The sequence below is a fragment of the Helianthus annuus genome, chromosome 3 (genome assembly GCF_002127325.2).
Source record: "Helianthus annuus cultivar XRQ/B chromosome 3, HanXRQr2.0-SUNRISE, whole genome shotgun sequence".
Lineage (NCBI taxonomy): Eukaryota > Viridiplantae > Streptophyta > Magnoliopsida > Asterales > Asteraceae > Helianthus > Helianthus annuus.
The window spans coordinates 31,332,076-31,357,631 of record NC_035435.2 but is presented as its reverse complement, the minus strand read 5'-3'; the positions used below and the strand labels follow the sequence as shown (position 1 = coordinate 31,357,631).

At 38.2% G+C, this 25,556-nt stretch overlaps 1 long non-coding RNA gene across 13 annotated transcripts; it reads left to right on the top strand.

The window, feature by feature from the left end:
* The first annotated feature begins 82 nt into the window (after positions 1-82).
* On the top strand, positions 83-5,223 carry LOC118490328. 13 transcript variants are annotated; one of them, XR_004889254.1, is made up of 10 exons: positions 83-163; positions 326-468; positions 587-672; positions 1,541-1,612; positions 1,931-2,096; positions 2,229-2,426; positions 3,458-3,483; positions 3,660-4,347; positions 4,430-4,594; positions 4,828-5,223. It is a non-coding gene; the product is annotated as an uncharacterized LOC118490328 (long non-coding RNA). The 13 variants fall into 13 exon arrangements; XR_004889247.1 differs by having other exon boundaries at positions 1,235-1,612; XR_004889256.1 differs by lacking the exon at positions 1,541-1,612.
* Positions 5,224-25,556: the final 20,333 nt, after the last annotated feature.

Sequence of the window (25,556 nt, the reverse complement as noted above, 5' to 3'; positions counted from 1 at the left end):
CATTCTGCTTTCCTCTCATAGTTGTTCTATTATCATGGTAAATGATACAAAACATTCTTTTAATCAAAGATTTGTTTATTTGCAGACCGGAAGATCTTCGTGGACCATTTGGAGAGTTTGGACCCCTGAAGGATGTTTACTTACCGCTTGACTATTATACTGGGTGAGTTAATGATCTTTAGCAGTCTAAGAACATTTTACCTCTTATTCCTCTTTCTAAAATCAACGGTCATGTTGTTGAGTTTAGGTACATAAATGCAAGAATATAGCTTTGTTTTTTTAATAAATATATATTTTCTAATTTATTGTTACTTTATTTTATCAGCGCGGACCAGTATGGTAGCCGTTGCATTCAACAGAAACTTGAAACCACTACTAGCGAGGATAAAAAACATGTTTTTTCAAGAGATTTTCCCTCATGCTCTTACTTTGATGACCGATGTCTTTGGAAATTATGTGATTCGGAAGGTGTTGTCAACAACTTATCTTTTATTATGTAACCGTCACATAAAAATTATGCCTTTTTTTGCAACTATAAAAAATTTTAACTGCTCTCTGTTTTAATTTTTCGAGCATTGAATGCCAGCTCAGCGAAGAGAATTGGCTGGAAAGCTGTTGGGCCATGTTTTGTCCCTTAGTCTTCAAATGTACGGCTGCCGAGTTATACAGAAGGTAATAATATGTTGCACATGTGTTATCTAATTTAGTGATTTTACCTACATTATTATGTATATGTGGTTGTAAAATTCACATTATTATGTTAGTTGATTTGCATATGGTATATTAGGGGTGATGATGGTCATGTTAGGTTGGTTTTTACAAAATTTTGGGATAATTATAGTTTCTAAGACGACAAACATGTTTTTGGTGGATCATGTTAGGTTGGTTTGTAAAACTGTTTCTTGTCATATGGAGATGATTTCCGTATTTTTATTGTGAAAAAAAAATCTACAGAGTTGAATAGAGATTTAGAAGACACTGTCGCATAAACCTGGATTTAGCATGTATTTAGGTATATCCACCACATGTTAGAATCTGAATTTCAGTGTGTTATATATCCACCTATAATCGGAGGTCAATGTGTATGCAGTAAAGTGGCTTAATCTGAGTAGTCATGAATGGAGGTATAATCACAATCAGGGGCGGAACTACAAGAGGGTCGGGGGGTCAGTTGACCCTCCGGCGAGCAAAATTTTCAATTTATCAGAGTACTTAACGATTTTTTTTTGTATAGTTGACCCCGTGGACTGTCTCGCGTAAAGCATTAAAATTAAAAGAAAAAATTAGAGATTTTAAAAGATTTTCCGGCTGGTGAACGATGGTCCGGTGGCGGCGAGTGGTGGTCCGACGGTGGCAAGCGGTGTTGGTCCGCTGGATTGTAAGTATTTGAGAAATTGAATGAAGAAGTCTGAGACACGTGATATTTGGTATATTATAAATGGGCTTTAGAGTCAATCTGGGTTTTTTGTAAAATGATGAGTTTAGCCCAAAATAAAACCTAATTTTTTAATGATACATGTATTGTTTTCTACACTGGTAGAAGATGAAATCAAGAGATGGCGCCCAAAGGTCGTGGGTTGAAGCCGATCGATCTACCTTGCCACACCTCAATGTATGTATGATACTGTTTCTTTGAATATGTTCTCTATAAGTCTTTGGTTCTTCATATAGAGTTTGTTGTTCTCCCTCCCATGTTTATATAGATGGTCCAATGCCACTTATTGCGAACCATATAGACATTTTAGATTATAACTGTTGTAATTGTTGCCACTATGTCAGTTGATCACATGTTGGTTGTCTATAGGATGGTGCATGTAACTAACCTTCTGATCAAACTTTTTTATATATTTACAAATATTTATTCCTATATCATAATGATCTATTCCATGGGTTTTTAACTGTTTATACTGTTTATACTGGTATCATGTAGAAGTTCTTTCCTACTATTTGATGATGCTGAAGGAAAATGCATTGGAGTTCAAGATTCGGACGAGAAAGATTGGCTTTCAATGTCAGTACTCGGCCAAATAATACCAACAAGATGTACTTCCTGGAAAGTTTTGAGCCTTATGTTTGATCAATGAAGTTGGCTGAAGGTGATACACGTAACTGAATTTTGTAAGATGTAGTTTCTATTTGACCGTATTTCAAGGTCTACTTATTATTTTTATGTTTAGATTTTATGTTTCTATCCTTATATCATAATCACATATACTATCTTCTTTCAGTAACTTTCTGTAAGTTGGAACCTGATCGAGGGGAGAAATGCTTTGAAGCACCCAAGGCACTAAAAAGACTTTAATGGCTTCTTTCGGGCTCATTTGGGTCATCTTGCTACAATGAGTGTGCCCTCCAAGGACGAAAGGTCGGAGTGGTTAATCTTGGCCAAATGATGCTCATCGATGGGACGAAATAGATTGCAAGAGGTATCTTCTTGATTTTTTTTAATTGCTTTCTAAATTTGTTTGAGGTGGGTTGTAATTTGAACATTTTCTGATGCATGAGAGTTAAAATATTTGGATTTTTCCTTAAGTGGATTGGCTTAGTGTATGCACGCCAACTTTTTGTGTATTTTCTTAAGTGTTTTATATATGTATTTCTTTGATGGATTCGATTACAACTTACACACCAACTGTTTAGTTGTTGAATAAAGCATGATTGTTATGATTTTGGCCTTTCATGTATTGGATTATAACATGTACACCAACTGTTTGTGTTTATGCATCAATGAAAATTTTGTTTTTTATTAAGCATTTAGTGTGTGTTGGATATACCAGTTCTTTAGTATTTCTTTCTGGGTTTTTTTTGATACCTATTAGTTTAAGTTCAGACTCATTAAGGCCCAAAAAAAGAGCTGAGGGAGGCTGTGTACATAAGACTTCTCATAAGACAAACGTTGATGTTAAGTGCATTTATGGTGATTACACGTTGTGTACAACCTATGCATTTATCAAGTCATATTACACCTTGATTGGTTCTGGTCCTCTTACATAATCTAAACCATTAAAGTAATCTTATTTAACCCAATTGGTATATAATAAGGGTATCGAACACCCATGTTTTATAAGATGTCAATTCAATTAAATGGTCATTTGACTTATTCTTTTATTTTAAATGTTGGTAGCAAAGGGTTAACAAGTGGAGGGGTACATCAGAACTGGGAATACTTTAGTATAAAGGGAATGATTTTTGTGGGATCAACAATTTATTAATAAAATGTGATTTGTTGTTGTCATAAATAGCATGTCGTCGGTTGAAAATTTTATAACACTGACATGTTGTCATTAGTTGTTGTTGGTTGAAAGTTCAAAATGACAACGGTTGATTTGACTAACTATTGTAATAATAACAAACGGCCAGAGAATGCATGTTATAACATCCAGCTATCTTTTTTTGTGTCTTCTTTTCCGTATGCGCTGGATGCTCTATGCTAATGGTTTTTGAATCTATGTTTCAGGGATTTAGATGGCATCATCTGCTCAGGTATGTATGAAATATGTTATGTGTTTGTTTTGTTGTTTATTTTAGTTGTATCGTTGCTGCTGTGTCAGTTTATTTGGTAAGTTTTCAGTTAGTTAGAACCTTAATAGGATTAGCATTTGTGTTATGTCGACCTCACAAAAAAGACTTTAATGAACCTAACGATGCGTTTGCTTCAGGTGTTGAACGCCAGTCCTCTGCATTGCATCATACTTCTCATCATTTTTCCACTCTTCTCATTTTCAAGCAATGCTTTACCCAACACCCCCACCTGTGACTGACTGGAATACGTTATAGGGATTCCCTGGCAGCCACTCCGGTCAAGAAGTTGCTGGCATCTCTAAGCTGAAATCCTACCTTAATAAGTTCAGATACATCACTAACAATAACAATAACAGTAACAATCAGCCCACCAGCTACAACAAATTCAACGATTACTTTGATGACGCGCTTGAACATGGCATAAAAATTTACCAAAATACTTCAACTTAAACACCACAGGCATACTCAACAGCTCAACGGTTAACTAGATGGTTAAACCGAGATGCGGAGTGCCTGACATTGTTAATGGAACGGCGCTCATGTACGAGCATTCTTACGCAACGATTGATCCTGAAATTCCGGAAGCGAGAAATTTCACTTACGCTTTCGATCCGAAAAATAAACTTTCCAATGAGAGCAAGCGAGTTTTCGCTAACGCATTCAAGCAGCGGTCGAATTGGTCTCAATTAAAGTTTATAGAATCCAATACCTACTCCACTGTTGATACTAACCAACCCAGAAAAGAGCTGTGTGAATTGCAAGCCTAATCCAACTATAGAACAATATTGAACGACAAAGTTATTCAAAAGAGTCATTTTGTCAAAGGTTAGCTGACTTCCTTTTCATTTTCTTTTATTATATAGATATAGATTAATGAAGTTCGTTGAATATTGTGTTACATATGTAGGTATGGGGCGGCGTATGGGACGACGGAGAGTGGCGTTGGATGGCATCGATGGGAGTGATGAGGCCTGAGTTGGTAACGAAGTTGATTGTTCAAGTTGTTATAGTTGTTATAGCTGGAGCGTTGGGTATTTACCGTCTGATTATTGTTATGATTCTTCATCGCTTGGTATTTATTTCTTTAAATCCATATTCACACTTCATTCATTTCATCCTTTGATTGTATATGTTATTCTTTGATTAATCTATATTTTACAGAGATTTCACATATTTGCATGTTAGTTTCAACCGATTTTTCTTACTTTTGGGCATTATTGTTAATATTAGAAACCCTAATGTATATGTTTGTAGGTATATGTTAAAATGAATTCAACAGTCGATGCTGTTTGTTTCGTTGTGCAGAAGTTGGTGTACAGAATGACTATGTGCGTGACGAAAATGTTCATGATGCCTATGTCGAGCTGATGTTTGTCTCTGGTTTGTGTAAAACGCTTATCATTAATTTAAATTTATTTGAGGCTGATTCATTTAATTGCAAATTCCAGGATTAAGTTATACCTTTGATGCTTAAATCCAATGATTTGTATGTTTTTTATTAGGGCTTATATTGACCATATAAGTAGAGGCCTATTAATATGAAGGAACTTGAGATCATTGAACACGTTGGGCTTGATTCCGTTGTATTCTTCAGGATTTATATCCATTCAATGTGTACCTTAATTCTTCTCTTTTTCATATGGGTTTGTATTTATTTGCTCGAATAAATCACGGTTGATCTTATTGTTAATATTTTTTATTCTTTGGTAAAATATTCATGATTGGCTGTTAATTTGTTGAGCAAGATTGTTAATACAAAGATTTTATTGTTTTTTTACTTGCTACAATTGGGAACTACCATTGAGCAAAGGTTTTGAAAGGTGGATTTTTAATTTTTATTTTCTTTGATTTGACATGGGATTTTGATAATTTGACTGAATATATCATAACTTGAGCTTTACTAATGTACAGTTAAAATTGGGGATTTTACCAATATACAACTTGATTGCAAAGTTAATTAACAAATAAAGTTGAATAATTAAGTTAAGATATAAGAGTTGGATCCAGATCAAGTGCAAAATTAGATACAGATATATGAAGGTAGTTATAGGATTAACGGATTAAAGAGATATAGATATATGAAGGTAGTTATAGGATTAACGGATTCAAGAGATATAGATATATGAAGGTAGTTATAGGATTAACGGATTGGTTCTATTTGAAGTTGTGTGGATTAATACTTTAAAATTTAAGTGGTAGTTGATTTTTGCCCCCCACCCCCATATATATATATATATATATATATATATATATATATATATATATTGCATTTTATATTTAATCTTTGAAGTATTATATGTTGCATACAACTAAAATGTGGACTAAATGTTGATGTGTATTCTCAATTTAAAAAAATCATATTTTTTTGAAAGATTTTTAAAGAAATGTGTGATTTTGGTTGATAGGTCGAAACAGGAGTATGCTCCATGAATGGTATTATTAGTAGTATGATTGATGATAGGTTAGGCTGGTTGGTTAATGGGTCAAAACGAGAGTGATGAATGGTCTTACTAATTAATATACCTTATTCGTCACACATTTTGCATTTTTTATACTATATATATATAGACACACACACAATGGTGTTTAATAAAATTTAAATGTCCGACCCGTGAGTATTCACGGGTTATAACCTAGTTCTTATATATATCAATTCACATAGTCCATTTGCGTCAGGAGTGTTTTTTACTTTTGCTTTTTCCCACTGAAGTTTGTTCATTAACAATTGACGTAGAGGCTTATATCATGTAGACAGTTGTATCTTTTTTACTCTTTTACTCTGCAAACAGCCCAACACCACATCGATTACTGCACCACAACCGAGATTCTTTGCAGAAAAACCACCACCACCGCCAACCAAAGTTCTTTGCCAAAATATGGGTTTTTGTTTTTCCGATCGCCGATCAAAGTTCTAATCATGTCTCTAGCTTCGCCGTCACCGGTAACGGTCTTTCTTTGACTAGATTGTCGGACAACTAGCTTACCTAGGATTGTTTCATGAAGTTTCAAAGAGAGAGAAGGTGGTTTGATGATGTTTCCATCGTGTGGTTGGTGTAAGTAATGAAGCACAACATACTGACGATGATGCACAATTTTTGTTTAATGTCACCGGAAAATAAGCGATGAAGCACGATTCTAACATCAGAAGACGGTGGCAATGGTGGGTTGAGGATAGCATAAGGTTCCGTTTAACGCCGGCGGCATCTTGCGATGATCCAGGAATTCTGATCACTTGGTTGCATATGTGTGTCAGAACGGATCTGTGGTGGTGTTGAAGACGGGTAGAGAGAGAGAGTGGAGACAATGGCCGTTGCCCACTGTCGGAAAACCGTTGACAAAACGTACCCTGATGGCCGGAAACACCTTGAGAAGTCGCCGCTGTGGTGGTGGTGGTGGTATTGTAGTCGTTATGAGAAAGAGATGGCACACAGAGAGTGAGAAAAAGTTTTAGAGAGATACTCTGTACCCATGGTTTTCTATATCTTCACTATCATAATAATTTAAATTTACCTATTTAAAAATTTATCAATAAAAGATAACGTAAGAGGAGTCTGAGCTAGACTTACTCCAAGTTGGTTGAAAATACATGGATGACATTCACTTGTGAACTATTTCGTTTTAAACCAACACTATTAAATATAAAATCCAGGCAACCTTGTAAATATGATTGTAGCATTTTTAAATAATGTAAGAAACATGTATAATCTTTTAGTGTTACAGAGTAGGGATGAGCTCGGTATCAACAGGTACCAGAGGTACCGGAACCGAAATTACCGGTACCGAAAATACCTAAAAGTAAATACTGGTACCGAATATACCAGGTACGGCAAGGTTCGGTACCGTTACCGTACCAGACGTTATCGAAAATCTCAAAAGTCGGTACCGATTTGATATCGAAAATATACCTGGTTCGGTAAATTCGATACCGATACTGGCACTGGATATCATTTGCTCATCTCTATTATAGAGTTCACTATATAAAGCAAAACACAATGTGTCGTGTGTGATGTGTCTACATTGCTGGTATGAGAGAGTGTAAGCTTAAATTTTGCAATTATCATAACAAACTAATTAAGAGTAAATTACTTTTTCTATATTTTAGTGATTTTAACCAATTAAGTCTAAAATCAAAAACTTTTTTTAGGTGTATGGTTGTTTCTGGTTTTTTTTTTTTTTCTTTCTTTTTTTTTTTTTTTTTTTTGTGTGTGTGTTAACGTATACCGCAGATTTGTTTAAAAACATAGTTGTATTCAAAATCAAGTATTTTTTTTTTGCATCATAGGCTATAACGGCAATGTTAGCGTGACGACACACAACCGCTTATGAGTAAACATCCTTGCCGGTATTTTGCCATAATGAAAACGATATTGGTGTTCGCCTTTATGTTTTTCGACAAAGCAAACCGATAATGACCAAACTCCACCCACTTGCGTGGAAAAACGATCACACACACTCTCGCCTCGAAGCGCGGGGGTAAACATCTAGTTCAAGATATGACAGAAACATCAAGCCCCGGCCCGATGGACACCTGTTGCCGGGAAGGGGTGAGTGGAATCAGGGGGTCCTACCATCTATGACGACATGAGGTGGCGCACATTTATTTATTTTTATGGCTATTATATGCAATAACAAAATTTTACTAAAATATAGGATTTGGATTCCTTTTATATGCTTGGGCCTTATCTATTACTGGGTAACTATATAAGGTTTATGGGCTTGGAAAAACAAGTTGGGATGGCCCATTTGTGTAGGCTCAACTGTAATACGTTGATGGTTAACAAGGGCACACGAAACACACCGGAACATAGAAGCAGTGTCGGTGTAATACTCGCTTTAATTTGGTTCAGGTTTGGTCTCTGAGTTTAGTTCACTTTTACCTGTAACACCCTGAATTTTTTTGAAACCATGTAGTATTAAGTACCAAATTATTTTTGTATTAGATTTTGAAACAGGTTTAATAAACTATAATCTTAATCAATGTTATGGAATTTTTATTGTATAGATATTATCTTCTGTTACGTCTTCCTCGCGATAATACCGATAATATCATTAAAAGATTTACTAGCCATCTATGCCATTTAGTGGTGCATACCGTTTAAATGTAAACCAAAATATGGGAGATTTTGCAAACTTAGAATACATGTATCGAAACCCTATATTTATATATGATGCCTACTCGTTTTGAAAACACAACTCACCTGATTGTTATCCCACTCTAAATCGCCTCCTATTCTGTTCATTACCACCTCGGCTACAAGTTTTCCGGCAAAGATCGACGGCATCGATCAGAGGTAATTTTTATACCAACCTACTCGTCCCTTCTACCAGATTAAAAGCACTATGTTTTTTTTCATTGTTCATAACCCTTTTTATGGTAACACGAATTTTGGTTTTGAATATGAAGGGGTGTTTTGTATTTTTTTACGAAAAAGACGACTAATATTAAGTTCATTTTTCTTAGCTTCTCTTTGGCCTTCACTCTAAATCCACCATTCATTTGTTTGTTTAATAATTATTAAAATCATTTTCTTTTACTATATAAATCATTATTTATTTAAACACTGAAGTTTATGAATTTATTTCCAAGTCAGTTTACATAATGTATTTTATTTTATCGTTCTCGTTTGTATGTGCCTGTTAACTTAACTAAATGAGTTATAAAATGTTTTTATTTTTTTGTTTTTGAAGGCCAAAAACATCACGCACCTTATTTATTAGAAATTAAGTTGTCACAGTAATTGTAGGATTTGCAAACATTTATTCAACTTGCGTGGGTTATTTACAGTCTTGCCATCGCAACCAAGGTATGGACTCTAAACAACTTATGTGTACGGATTTGGATTTCCGCAACCTTGCTGTCCGAAATTTAAAATCGTTTTTATATGTTTTTTTTATCTCCAAGATTATGTGATAATATATATGTATGACATCGTAAATGCTATTGTATATAATATAATTGTTTATAGATATATGTTGTATTATTAATATCGCCGAAAGGTAACAACCGATATACCGCACCGAAACGTGACCACTGATTTACCGAATTACCGAATGTGTTACCGAAGGTGTTACCGAACGTGCTAACGAACGTTTTACTGAACGTGCTACCGAATGTGAATTACCGTATGTGTTACTAAATGTATATACGAAAGTGCTATATTAATATAGATATATTGTTAAGTTTTTTTTTATTCTATAGTTGTTGTCCCACTGAGTAAAAATACTCAGGCGTGCATATGTCTTTTATGTACGTTAGGTTACAGGTTTTTTTTTTTTTTTTTTTTTTTTGGAAGATCTAGAAGTGGCTCAAGCGATATAAGACTCACAGGATTTTTATAGAAATTAACGTTGATTTGTAATGTTTTATATTTTATTGTAAAATGTAATGTTTATTTTTATTAGTGGAATTTTGTTTGTGATCTGATTACCGTTATTGTGACACGTCAGCCCTAGTCGGGCGGGGTGTTACATACCACTTCAGTTCGTAAATAAATCTTAAAATAAATTACCACTTCAGTTCATAAATAAATCTTAAAATAAATCTTTTGTATCTGTGTCTATAGGGTTTTTTTGTTGCTATTTTCATCAAAATGGCAAAATGTGTTAGAAATTTTTGTTAACCACTCCCTTTTTTGTCTTTTTCCTCATTTAATTTTGAAGGGTATAATTGTCATTTCAACTCTGTTTTATTTTGATTAATATAATATATAATACAAACCTAGCCTACCCCACCCCACCACAACCCCTCTCAATCTTTCCCCCTCCTTCTCTCTCTCTCTCTCTCTCTCTCTCTCTCTCTCTCTCTCTCTCTCTCTCTCTCTCTCTCTCTCTCTCGGTGAATGAGAACTCAAGCCTTCGCCGACGCCACGTCTTTCATTTCTTTTTGAACAGATTTCCGGTGGCCAACTATCTCTTTACACTTCAACCCCATCTCGCTGGCTTAACCAAACCAATCCCCTTGTCGAATGACCAAATTCACCGCCACCTATCTCATTTTTGACCGACAACCATGACCACCATCTCCGTAAATCGAGTGGTAGTGGGTGGCCATGGTGGTGGTACCAAACCATTAAACCTGCAAGTCGATCTTCTATTGAACTCCACACCTTTTAATCTGCAATTTGATAGGAAACCCTAAACTTTTAAATCTGCTTGAGAGTGAGACTTTGAGGGTTTAAAAAACGGCTAGACGGGTTTTAGGTCTAAACGGGTTGCACGTGGTCGACGTGTTTTGTGTGGAGTCAATGGTGGCAGACGGATTTCCAATATAAACTGGGGTAGTGGTGGTCAACGGAGGACAGTGGTGTCGACGGGTAGAGAGAGGTTATGGTGGAAGGTTTCGGTTTAGATGTGGTTGTTGGCTCATGTGATCCTTCCTTGAAGAACAGATGATACAAAGCCAAACTGGTTCTGCAACAACTGATCCTAATAATAGTGCTTTGAGCTCCTTTTACCTCCAATGGTAGTGGCACTGAAAAATTGATGATTCTCTAAAGTCTTTTGATTTGCAAAGATTGTTATATGCAATGCTCTGTTGGATGTAAAGGCTATTGAAGACCAATCATCTGCTGAAGTCAAAGAACTGGTAAAGTCAAAGGCCTGATCAACCTTAAATGGAAAGTACTGCCCAGTCTTCATCAGTGGTTGAGCATCATCAGCGGATAGCATTCATCAGTGTTTAGTTAATGTCACGGCCCCCGACCCGTACCCCGGTTCGGGAGCCGCGAGGCAGATAACAGTGGTACCTGTGTTTATTAATTGGCAGCGAAAATCTCATCAGGACTGGGTGTCAGGAAAATAACATTAGAGTTTTAAAACACCGAATTATTTTATTTCATAACCGTGGGGTAAACCCCGTATTTACAGGAAAAGAATTTCCCTGGGGAAAATCCTTTATTTACAGAAAACACGTTTTATTTCTAATTTACTGAGCCACTTATTTAAGCTTAAGTGCTTCACGGCACTTTTCCTTTCTTCACAGTAAATCACCTGAAACGTATTTTAAAAAGATTTGGTCAGCGAAATATACTAGCGAGTGCATCAATTTGTACAAAAGACACATTGTTATAATATACAGTATCAAGAGCGATTACAATGTTTATATCAACCAATTACCCTATATCTGCATTTGTCACTCGACCGGATCTGTGACTATGGTCATATCATTACATTGGCTAACCGGTTCTCCAATGGTGAAGCTTATCAAGTAGTGTATACAAACCCCACATACCGACAGTAATTGTAGATTACAAAGACTTAATCACTGTATTTACAACTTTGAAAACAAGTAGGGTTTTGAAAGCATTTTGATAAAAAGAGAATGACTCACATTGCAGATTTAGGTTGGTAGAGCTCGCCTACTGGTTTATAGCTAGTGAACCTAATTAAATATACAATGCAAACGAATTAGTGTATTAACTTACTACAACTTTTACGATAATCACGAGATCGAAACCCACAACGAATGAGAAAGTATAGCCGAATACAGGCAGCACTTAAACATCCGTCGGATCAGTTTTAATCAATCAGATATAGTACCGTAGTACTGATCGAGTTAATACCCTGATATCGTAGCAGAGTTTCGAGACTTGATTTGTAATTTCGAAAGAAATAGAGATTTGATCAATGTAACGGACGAGATTTTACGTTGTAACATGCAATCTGATCATGTGCCAGGCCGTAGGATTTATAGCCAAAATTAAACACTCTCGCATGTCGCGCCAGCCCCCTTTATCCTGGCGCGTGGCGCGGGGGAGGTCCTTTTTGGCTAGGGTAGCCTTGTGTGACAACCCAAAACAATTTCAGGTATCCGTACAATTAATTAATTTTTAATTTGTGCTTAATGACTGTGCTTGATGAAAACTGACGGATTAAACTTATGATTTTTGCATCATACATACACATGCATCACATTTATACTGTCACTCCATTTATTACACACAAACCTTAGTGACAAACTTGATGCACAAAGCACAGTTAGCACAGTGAGCGGATAACTCAGAAACATGATGACAATGCCAGCACATAGACAGACAATATATTGAGGCCCAGTATGAGCCAGGGACACCTTACATAATACCCGGTACACGCTAAACACTAGACATTAACATTGAACTCCCACTAATTAAATTATTTACCCACAAAGTTACATCTAACCCCCCCCCCCTATGAAAATGGCGGCACAACATGTTCCCCCTCTCTAACATACAAATTCCCATGTGGCCACCAAGAATCTTACATATCCCATGTAACTACCTAGGAATTGTGAAATCATGATTGTGCTTACTCACCCTAACACTAGCTTCTTACACTTAGCACCCTAAACACTAACTCTTACCATTTAATTTTCAATTTGCCCCCTCCCATAAGTTGACTCACGATTCAAGAGCATGGCCCCCCTTCCACTCACCAATAATGGTTAAGTCTCCGACTAAATATCTTGTAACTATCTTCACTAACTAAATGTTTGGAAGTACACCATCATATAACTACATGTGTGATTTTCGTTTAACCCCTCTCAACCTACAGCTCATCCATGTGGCCACCCCAAAGGCTTCTTCCAATCTTTTCCTATTTCCCCATGCATCTACCTTTGGAATTAGTAAGATGTTGATTAGACATGTTGGTACTTATGGGAACATAATACCTAGTGGACATTAAAACTATATTATAAATAAACAAATAACCACCATCACTTCACTAATCACCAAAACAGATTCTTTTCCCCTCTAAGTAAGCTCGGCCGAACCCCCTTGCCACCACCTTCAAATTTTGGATTCTTGTTCAAATATTCTAAGCTCACTACGAGGTGCACCAAGGTGAATCACGAAGTGTGGAGCTCACGGATCGCCAAGGACCTCTCTCGTTTGTCTTAAACCACTCATTTTTTGCCTTGTTTCTTCCCTAGCTTCAAAGCTAGTAGTAAGCCTCTTTGATTCTCATTTACTTCTCATTTATGGTGGTTAATAATTATGTTGTGATGTGAATACAAGAACACTAAAAAGATCATAATCAAACTTAAACAAAAAGCTAATATGAAGATGAAATAAGATGAACTCTTGACAAAATAAAGTTGTTTTGATTTTGTTATTGTTCATTTGATGATTTCTAGTAATAGGGTGTTTAACATCATGGATGAACTTGTTAAAGTAAGATAAAAAACTTAAGTTAACAAGTTCGGGGGTGATTAGTGGACTACATAAAAAGATCACCTCCATGTTTCAACATAAACTTGGTAACAAAGTAATGTCTTGAAAAATAAGTGAACTAAGTGGGTAGATGGTCGTATGGACCCAAGGGTTACAAATAACTCTTCTAGAAAAACCAAGTTAAAAGACGGATTTTTGAAAAGTCATGATTCTTACATTATGTTTGGAAGGAAATAAATTATGAATACTAGAGAAACATGAAAAAGTTGTAAATGGATATTTTTGTAAAATAAGTTCACAAGTTGTGAACCTCTAAAAATCCCGAGAGCGAAATTTTTACAAAAATAAACACACCTTGGTGGGTGACTAAACCCACTAAACACACCACTAAATTACTACGCGTTTTTATGAAACACCAAGTTTATGTTGTCATGAAAAATGCATTGTCTTTGGCACTTGACTAGTGTAATATTGTTTAGTAATTTGTTGGTTGATTTGAACGATTTTCCGAAAAGAAAATGATATGCTAGTAAGCATGGACACCTCCGTTTACAAAGGAAACTCTGGAGAAATTTTCTAAAAATCCAACACTTAGAAAATATTTTTCTAGACAAGCATTACAAGTATAATTTATATCTTGTGTTTCAAATATAAACTTCACCATATTTTTGTTACAAAAATATAAAGTAACGGAGGTCGATTTTATAAACAAAAACGGATAAAAATATATTTAGAGTATATATTTTACACTAATACACTTGTGTGAGTATTTGCATACTTTGTGAACTAGTTATATTATTTTTAGGGTAAAATAATATAACTTGACAAATACCATGAAAAATACATATATTTTGGGAATAGGATATTTTTGGACACATAAGTTAAATATATTTTTTTTTCCTAAGTGGGACTTAAAATATATTACTCGGAATCACAATAATACATGTATAAATACCCCAATCCTTGGGAAGGAAATACGAAATATTGTTTAACGATTATTCCATAATAAAATATAATATAAAGTTAAGATAATTATTTTAACTAATAATTATAACTTGGAATAATACTCGGAAACTTAAGAGTCGTAACTCAAAAGATATTAAACCCTAAGCTAAGGCACGACCCATTCGTCTAATAGGCATTAGTACGTGCAGGTCGTCGCGTAGCAGACAAAGTTTGGGTTGACGATTCGATTCAGAGGACGCAGTACTGTGAGTTCATGTCCACCTTTTCTCTTAACTGTATTCAGTTTTATACTTCGGGGGTGAAATACATGTTACAATTATTACAGACATTTTTATACATGGTATGGTTAGCTTAAGGAAGGTTTACTACTTAGACATGAGTGATAGATCTAATTGGGTGTAGCGAGCCCACACCCATGAGGCCGGGGCGGCCCATAGAGGTGACTATGTCTTCCAGCCGGAAGCCCGGTACAACTTTGCTAGGTTTGAGTACTTCCTACACCATTTCACACAAACCAGTGGCTTTGCAACCCATTGGTGATCTCTTTTTCCTTATTGCTACATACCAGGGACTTTTATACATACTTTAAAGGTTTATACATACTCACATACACATGAACTCGCTCAACTTTTTGTTGATTTTTCAAACTACATGTGTTTCAGGAAATTAGTGGATCTGGTGGAGTATGCGTTGTGTCAAGCTGCGTAGGGAATAACGATGTCATCCAGGTTTAGGAGGTGTAACCCTTACCTGGACGGGTTACATGTCTTTAAACCACGTTTTATTTAAGTCTTTTGTTGTGTCATGTGAACACGCTTTAATCTTGTCATGGTTGTAACTTGTTTTATGTGTCGACATTTTTAAACAATGACGTTGTGTTATCTTTAAACTTAATGAATGGATGAACATCATGTGTTTAATTTTCATATAGCATTGTTATGATTGTTGCTATGGTATTAAGAAGTCACACCAATTAAACCCACGCTTCCGCAAAAGCCAGGGTGTGACAGCTTGGTATCAGAGCCTCGATCATAGCGAACTAGGATTCTTTCTCGAGTCTAGACTATGATCATCAGGGCTCTCACGAAAATGTTTTCAAACATTTTTACATTGCATACACTAAACGTCTAGATCCAGGGAACAAACATTTTTACAAACAAAAGGCACAAATACACTTTTCAAAATTTATATTTCAGTCTTAGAGACTGAGGGAGTTCAGTCTTAGAGACTGAGGGAGTTAAGTCTTAGAGACTGAGGGAGGTTCAGTCTTAGAGACTGAGGGAGGTTCAGTCTTAGAGACTGAGGGGTTCAATCTTAGAGATTGGGGAGGTTTAGTCTTAGAGACTGGGAGGTTGGTCTTAGAGACCAGGGAGTTAGTCTGAGAGGCTAGGAAGTTCAGTCTGAGAGGCTAGGAAGGGTAGTCTGGGGAGACTAGGAGGATTACTTGCTTGCATTAATGTGACTTACATGTTTATTTGATTTTATGTTGATATATATGCATATGTGTGGTTGTGTTACAGAAACCATGCCATCATCTTCAGATACTGGAGTATCGGACACCTTGGATCCCATAGCGATCATGTCGGACGACGAGATCCCATCAGAGAGTGAGGTCTACACATCAGACACTACTAGCACGGATGAGGATGATTTCTAGCCGTTTGCTCTTCCCGATTTTGGAGATGATATTCCTATCGCTGATGGCCCTTTCGGTGGGTACCTACCTCCTCTTCAGGTCCCTGCTCCTCTACCGCTTGCCGCAGTTCCTCTCGAGGATCTGCCTCTTGATGAGTTCGTCGATGATGACAACTTGTTCCTAGAGGGTCCCCTAGAGGGTGACCAAGATGGAGTGGCCCTCATGGATGCCGATGTCCCTTTTGCTGATGAACCTGTTGTCGATCCTGTCGTTCCCTTGGCTGAGATTCCTGCTGATGTGCCCATTGCTGATCCTGTCATTCCAGTCGAGGCTCCCATCGAGGAGGCTCCTTTTGATCTGTTTGTTGCTCACTCATTCGAGTCTGTAGCGTCTGCTTCACCGCACGCCCAGGGCGTACAGCTCTATTCCTCTGATTCCGACTCGGACATGGCGATGTCTGTCGCGCCTCTCGTTTTCCTCAACGTTGTCCCAGAGCTAGAGGTCAAGTTTTTGCCTGATGAGCCTGCTCCTGTTGGTCCGGAGCTAGTCGTTGCTCATGACCCCATTGAAGCCCCAGTTGTTGCACATTTACCAGACCCTTTGCCTGAGCCTGGTCATGTCGATATGCCAGACACAGCACCACCTGTCATTGTTGCGCCCGTCGAGTTACCACCGATTCCTGATGCTCCTGTTATTGATGCACCCATTGTTGCACCAGTAGTACCTGTTACAGCCCCTGTGCATGTTGACCATGCACCGTTTGCTCCTCACATTGATCCTCGTTATGCTGACACCCGTAACGGGTGGATCGAGGATGATGACTACGACCGTTTGTGCTACCCGTCACTCCTCCCGTAGCACCTGTTTCCGTACCTACTGAGATTCCATTGTTCCACCCACACACCACTGACGTCCATCGCACTGATCTTCCCATCACATTCCTCCAGGACATACCGCCACCTCGTCCTGGAGAGGGTTCATCGAGGCAGCCACCTGCTTTCATTCCTCCTGTGTCATCATCTTTTCCGTTCCTGTCACAGTTTCCTCATGTTGCACCACCTACTACACCGTCGGGTGAGCCGTTTTTGTGGACTGCACCCCATGTTATGCCATTATCTGACCCGTACCACCCATTTCATGTGGGGTACACTACAGAGGATATACTCGCATCGCTGCAGCTACAGTAGGATGCACTGAGTTGTCGTATTCAGGAGTTAGAGAGAGCTCCACGTCTACCTTGCCACTGTCAGACCCCCTTTGCAGCACCACACACTCCCCGTCCGCTTTCCCCTGATTCGGATGTTCGTTTCCTTACATCTGAGCAGCAGATTGCCTATTTGCTGCGTGTCTGTCGTGCACTTGAGGAGGACTGGATGCACATGCGCCGCTTTCTTTTCTCTCGTTTTCCTCCTCCTCCTCCACCGCCATCAGCATAGATAATTTTTGGTTTGATGCAGGTAGATCATTTTGGTGAGAACATCGCAATTGAGCCAACACACGAAGACTTTTGAGAGACCACACTTTTTGTATATGATAGGTGTAGTTTGACTTGTATTTTGAGGGTGATGTAACCCTGTGATCTTATTGTTGATGTATGATGTACTGTAAAACATGTAAAACTATATTGGTGAGAAGGTCGCAATTGAGCCAACACACGAAGACTTTTGAGAGACCACACTTTTTGTATATGATAGGTGTAGTTTGACTTGTATTTTGAGGATGATGTAACCCTGTGATCTTATTGTTGATGTATGATGTACTGTAAAACATGTAAAACTATATTGTGGTCGTGATTAATGAAAGCTCAATTGCAACGTTCTCACTACATGCTTTGTTGAATTATTTGTTTTATTTTATAACATGGGATGTTATGTGGTTGGTAAATGTTATTACACACGCATATTATTTAGTTACTTGACCTGACCAATATGATCACCTTATAGAAGATGCCTCCACGCCGGAACGTACACATGCCTACTACTAAGGCGGAACTCCATGGGATAATTGCCGCAGCGATCGCACAGTGCGCGACCTCCCAAGCAGAAACAAGTACCTCAAACAAACACAACAACCCTCCAAATGGTAATGATAAGTCAGTGGAGACACATTACACTGTATTTGGACATTTCGTGTGCGATTGCTAATACCTGTAAATGACATTGCTTGCACAGGGTGTACTTTCAAGCAATTTTTAGATTGCAAGCCGCTTAACTTTGATGGCACGGGAGGTGCCGTGGCTTTTACCCGATCGACGGAAAAGACTGAAACGGCAATAAGGATGAGCAAATGTGCGCCTAGACAGCAAGTTATATTCATTTCCGGGTTGTTTATTGATGGAGCGCTCTCATGCTGGAATCTCCAAGTTCAAACCTTAGGAGAGGTTGCAGCATACGCCATGACTTGGACCGAACTGAAAGAGCTGATGCGCAAGAAGTATTGCTCCAGAGCTGAGATATAAAAGCTAGAAACGGAATTCTGGAACTTAAAGATGGAAGGCCCAAAAATCGCTTAGTATGTTCAAAGATTTCATGATCTATCCCATGTGGTGCCGTACATGGTCACACCCGAATTCAAATGCGTGGAGCGTTTCATCTGGGGATTAGCACCCCAGATTATGAGCATGGTAACTACCTCAAAGCCCCCAACAATCACCGAAGCCATTGTTCTCAGTGTGGCACTTACCGAGGAAGCTATTAGACTGATCAAATTCTTAATTTCCGATCAGAAGAAGAAAGAGACCCATTTGGAGTCTTTGGGGGAGAACAAACGGAAGTTCTCCAACTTCAAACAAGTCACCAGCAGTTCAAACAAAAAGGGTGAGACAAGCGCACCGGCCAGGGCTAAAACTGGTTTTGAGAACAAAGGAAAGGGGTACATGGGCACTTTGCCCAAATGTGATGTCTGCCAATATCATCGCCCCAGCCAATACAGAGTGAAGAGATGTGAGTCTTGCGGGAAGGATGGCCATTCGAAGAATACTTGCTGGGTTGGTACTGGTCGTGGTGGCCAAAGGGGTTTTGGTAACAACAATCGTGGAGGTAATGGGGTTGGAAACCGCCCACAGGGAGGAAATGGCGGAAATGGAAACCGTGGAAATTTTGCGAACCAAGCTGGGAGTGGGAATCGCAACCAAAACAACGCTCAAGGTGGAAGTGGAAATAGTAACGGTCGGGGACCGGGATGTTTTAACTATGGAGACATCGGGCACTTTAAAAGGGAATGCCCAAAACTGAACCAAGCGCAAGGAAGAGTCTTCAACATTGGTGCAAGGGAAGCGCGCCAGGATCCAAACGTTGTCACTGGTACGCTCCCTATAAATCAACGCTTTGCATCTGTACTGTTTGATACTGGTGCCGATTATAGTTTCGTATCGTTAGAATTTAAGAAAATGCTTGGGTTAATTGCTAGTAAATTAGACATTCCGTATTCAATTGAACTGGCTAATGGAAAACTAGTTGAGACGAACGAAGTCATCAGAGGATGTGTAATAGAGCTGGGAGAACATGAGTTCACTTTGGATCTACTACCAGTTGAGTTGGGAAGTTTCGACGTGGTAGTAGGGATGGATTGGTTGTCAAGCATCAAAGCCGAAATTGTATGTCACGAGAAGACCATTCGCATCCCAATGGCGGTTGGAGAAACGATTGTGGTTCACGGAGAGAAGCGCGATACGCCTCTAAGGATCATCAGTTGCTTGAAAGCTCGAAAATGTTTAAAGAAAGGATGTGTTGCTTTCCTGGCACACATCGTAGATAAAGACGCCGCGGAGCCAAAGTTAGAAGATATTCCAGTCGTAAAGGAGTATCCTGAAGTCTTTCCAGAAGACTTGCCAGGATTGCCGCCTCAAAGGCAAGTCGAGTTTCACATTGACTTAGTTCTAGGCGCCGCACCTGTAGCTAAGGTGCCCTATCGACTTGCACCTTCCGAGATGCAAGAGCTGTCAACGCAACTCCAGGAGCTGTTAGACAAAGGATTTATCAGACCAAGCTTCTCACCTTGGGGAGCTCCAGTTTTGTTTGTTAAGAAGAAAGATGGTAGTTTTCGCATGTGTATCGACTACCGGGAGCTAAACAAGTTAACCATCAAGAATAGATATCCTTTGCCTAGAATTGATGACTTATTCGATCAGTTGCAAGGTTCGAGTTTTTACTCAAAGATCGATCTACGATCGGGTTATCACCAGTTGAGAATACAAGAGGAAAGTATTCCCAAAACTGCTTTTAGGACTCGTTATGGACATTACGAGTTCCTGGTTATGCCGTTTGGTATGACAAACGCGCCAGCTGTTTTTATGGATTTGATGAACAGAGTTTGTAAGCCGTACCTCGACAAGTTCGTGATTGTGTTTATTGATGATATTCTGATTTATTCAAAATTGAAAGAAGAACACGAGCAACACTTAAGAGCTATCTTAGAGCTACTTAAAAAGGAGAAACTACACACAAAGTTCTCAAAGTGTGAGTTCTGGTTACGCGAAGTCCAGTTTCTTGGACATGTGGTTAACGGAAATGGAATTCATGTGGATCCCGCAAAGATAGAGGCGATCAAGAACTGGGAAACTCCAAAGACGCCAACCGAGATTCGACAATTCTTAGGGTTGGCTGGATATTATCGAAGGTTCATTGAGGATTTCTCAAAAATCGCTCAACCTTTGACTTCCCTTACCCAAAAGGACAAGAAGTTTGATTGGGGAGACAAACAGGAAGAAGCATTTCAGTTATTGAAAAACAAACTTTGTGACGCGCCAATTTTAACTCTACCCGAAGGCACTGACGACTTCGTGGTTTATTGCGATGCTTCGCGTCAGGGATTAGGCTGTGTATTGATGCAGCGACAGAAAGTTATAGTATGTGCTTCTCTCCAGCTGAAGGTTCACGAGAAAAATTACACTACGCATGACTTGGAATTGGGCGCCGTGGTATTTGCTTTGAAGATCTGGCGACATTACTTATACGGTACGCGATACACAATCTTTACAGATCACAAGAGCCTACAGCACATTTTTGATCAAAAAGAGCTTAACATGAGACAAAGACGCTGGGTTAAACTACTGAATGATTATGATTGTGAAATCAAGTATCATCCCGGGAAGGCGAATGTGGTCGCCGATGCTTTAAGTCGAAAGGAAAGGATTAAGCCCATAAGGATTAGGGCTTTGGAAATAATTGTCCAGACAGACCTCTCATTGCGCATTCGTGCCGCGCAGAGAGAAGCTCTCAAAGAGAGAAATATTGAGGATGAGTATCTCCATGGGATGGAAAAGCAATTGGTACCAAACGGGGAAGGAACTTTATGCTTCATGAAACAAATTTGGGTTCCTTCGTTTGGTGGTTTTAGAAATGTTATTTTCGACGAGGCTCCCAAGTCACAGTACTCGATTCATCCTGGAGCGGATAAGATGTACCAAGATCTTAAGGATTTCTATTGGTGGCCAAGGATGAAAGGTAATGTTGCAATATATGTTGGCAAATGTTTAATTTGCGCCAAAGTAAAGGTTGAATACCAGAAGCCTTCAGGTCTCTTATAGCAACCTGAAATACCCCAATGGAAATGGGAACAAATTTCCATGGATTTCATAACGAAATTGCCAAAGACGCCTGAGGGCCATGATACGATTTGGGTGATAGTAGACCGTCTAACGAAATCTGCGCACTTTTTGCCAATCCAGGAGAAAGACAACACGAGTAAACTTGCTGAGATATACATGAGAGAGATTGTTGCACGGCATGGAGTGCCTCTCTCAATCATCTCTGATAGAGATGGAAGATTCGTGTCAAGGATTTGGCAATCCTTTCAAGAAGCGTTCGGTTCTCAGTTAAATCTGAGTACTGCATTTCATCCACAAACTGATGGACAGAGCGAACGAACAATTCAAATGTTGGAAGACATGCTGCGAGCTTGCGTAATGGATTTAGGTGGAAGTTGGGACACTCACCTACCATTGGTTGAATTTTCATACAATAACAGTTATCATGCCAGCATTCAAGCCGCACCGTTCTAAGCTCTCTATGGACGCAAATGTCGATCACCGATTTGTTGGGCTGACGCAGGTGATAGACAGCTAGTTGGTCCGGAATTGGTCCAGGAAACGACAGACAAGATTGCACAGATCCGAGAACGCATCAAAGCGACTCGTAATCGACAAAAGAGTTATGCGGACCTAAGAAGGAAACCTCTGGAATTTGAGGTGGGAGATATGGTGTTATTGAAGGTTTCACCCTGGAAGGGTGTGGCACGCTTTGGGAAGCGTGGAAAGTTGAATCCGCGATACATCGGTCCATTCAGAATCCTGCAAAGGATTGGGCTCGTAGCTTACAAATTGGACTTACCTGCTGAACTTAATGGCGTTCATGATACATTTCATGTATCCAATTTAAAGAAGAGTCCAACTCAAGAGACAGTCGTCATTCCTGCCGACGAAATTCAAATTGACGACACACTCCATTTTACTGAAGAACCCGTCGAGGTGACTGATTGGAAGATTAATAAGACACGTGTCAAACTCGTCAAGGTTCGATGGAATGCACGGCATGGGCCAGAATTCACGTGGGAGCGTGAGGATCGCATGAAGGAAAAGTACCCGCATTTATTCCCCAAGACCCCTGCATCTAGTAGCAGAACTAAAATTTCGGACGAAATTTCTCTAACAGGGGGAGAATGTGACAACCCTAAAATTTCAGGTATCCGTACAATTAATTAATTTTTAATTTGTGCTTAATGACTGTGCTTGATGACAGCTGACGGATTAAACTGCTTTATGATTTTTGCATCATACATACACATGCATCACATTTATACTGTCACTCCATTTATTACACACAAACCTTAGTGACAAACTTGATGCACAAAGCACAATCAGCACAGTTAGCGGATAACTCAGAAACATGCTGACAATGCCAGCACATAGACAGACAATATATTGAGGCCTAGTATGAGCCAGGGACAAGGTACTACACTAGTATGGAGTGTAGGGAAGTGAGGACCATAAAACTATGTCACTAGGTGATAGTTTAGGTGCCGGGAAGTGCCTAAAACCCACTTTAACTGCAAAATTCTGCACTTTTAAACAAAAATTCAGCTTTTAAATATACCACTCACCAATAATGGTTAAGTCTCCAACTAAATATCTTGTAACTATCTTCACTAACTAAATGTTTGGAAGTACACCATCGTATAACTACATGTGTGATTTTCGTTTAACCCCTCTCAACCTACAGCTCACCCATGTGGCCACCCCAAAGGCTTCTTCCAATCTTTTCCTATTTCCCCATGCATCTACCTTTGGAATTAGTAAGATGTTGATTAGACATGTTGGTACTTATGGGAACATAATACCTAGTGGACATTAAAACTAGATTATAAATAAACAAATAACCACCATCACTCCACTAATCACTAAAACAGATTCTTTTCCCCTCTAAGTAAGCTCGGCCGAACCCCCTTGCCACCACCTTCAAATTTTGGATTCTTGTTTAAATATTCTAAGCTCACTACAAGGTGCACCAAGGTGAATCACGAAGTGTGGATCACGGATCGCCAAGGACCTCTCTCATTTGTCTTTAACCACTCATTTTTCGCCTTGTTTCTTCCCTAGCTTCAAAGGTAGTAGTAAGCCTCTTTGATTCTCATTTACTTCTCAGTTATGGTGGTTAATAATTATCTTGTGATGTGAATACAAGAACACTAAAAAGATCATAATCAAACTTAAACATAAAGCTAATATGAAGATGAAATAAGATGAACTCTTGACAAAATAAAGTTGTTTTGATTTTGTTATTGTTCATTTGATGATTTCTAGTAATAGGGTGTTTAACATCATGGACGAACTTGTTAAAGTAAGATTAAAAACTTAAGTTAACAAGTTCGGAGGTGATTAGTGGACTACATAAAAAGATCACCTCCATGTTTCAACATAAACTTGGTAATAAAGTAATGTCTTGAAAGTAAGTGAACTAAGTGGGTAGATGGTCGTATGGACCCGAGGGTTACAAATAATTCTTCTAGACAAACCAAGTTAAAAGACGGATTTTTGAAAAGTCATAATTCTTACATTATTTTTGGAAGGAAATAAATTATGAATACTAGAGAAACATGAAAAAGTTGTAAATGGATATTTTTGTAAAATAAGTTCACAAGTTGTAAACCTCTAAAAATCCTGAGAGCGAAATTTTTACAAAAATAAACACACCTTGGAGGGTGACTAAACCCACTAAACACACCACTAAATTACTACGCGTTTTTATGAAACACCAAGTTTATGTTGTCATGAAAAATGCATTGTCTTTGGCACTTGACTAGTGTAATATTGTTTAGTAATTTGTTGGTTGATTTGAACGATTTTCCGAAAAGAAAATGATATGCTAGTAAGCATGGACACCTCCGTTTACAAAGGAATCTCTGGCCAAATTTTCTAAAAATCCAACACTTAGAAAATATTTTTCTAGACAAGCATTACAAGTATAATTTATATCTTGTGTTTCAAATATAAACTTGGCCATATTTTTGTTACAAAAATATAAAGTAACGGAGGTTGATTTTATATACAAAAACGGATAAAAATATATTCAGAGAATATATTTTACACTAATACACTTGTGTGAGTATTTGCATACTTTGTGAACTAGTTATATTATTTTTAGGGCAAAATAATATAACTTGACAAATACCATGAAAAATACATATATATTGGATATATGATATTTTTGGACACATAAGTTAAATATATTTTTTTTTCCTAAGTGGGACTTAAAATATATTACTCGGAATCACAATAATACGTGTATAAATACCCCATCCTTGGGAAGGAAATACAAAATATTGTTTAACGATTATTCCATAATAAAATATAATTTAAAGTTAAGATAATTATTTTAACTAATAATTATAACTTGGAATAATACTCGGAAACTTAAGAGTCGTAACTCAAAAGATATTAAACCCTAAGCCAAGGCACGGCCCATTCGTCTAATAAGCATTAGTACATGTAGGTCGTCGCGTAGCAGACAAAGTTTGGGTTGACGATTCGATTCAGAGGACGCAGTACTGTGAGTTCATGTCCCCCTTATCTCTTAACTGTATTCATTTTTATACTTCGGGGGTGAAATGCATGTTACAATTATTACAGACATTTTTATACATGGTATGGTTAGCTTATGGAGGGTTTACTACTTAGATCATGTTAGTAGTGGGTAAAACACTTAAGGCCATTAATCCTCGTCGTAGGACCGAGGGACATGAGTGATAGATCTATTTGGGTGTAGCGAGCCCACACCCATGAGGCCGGA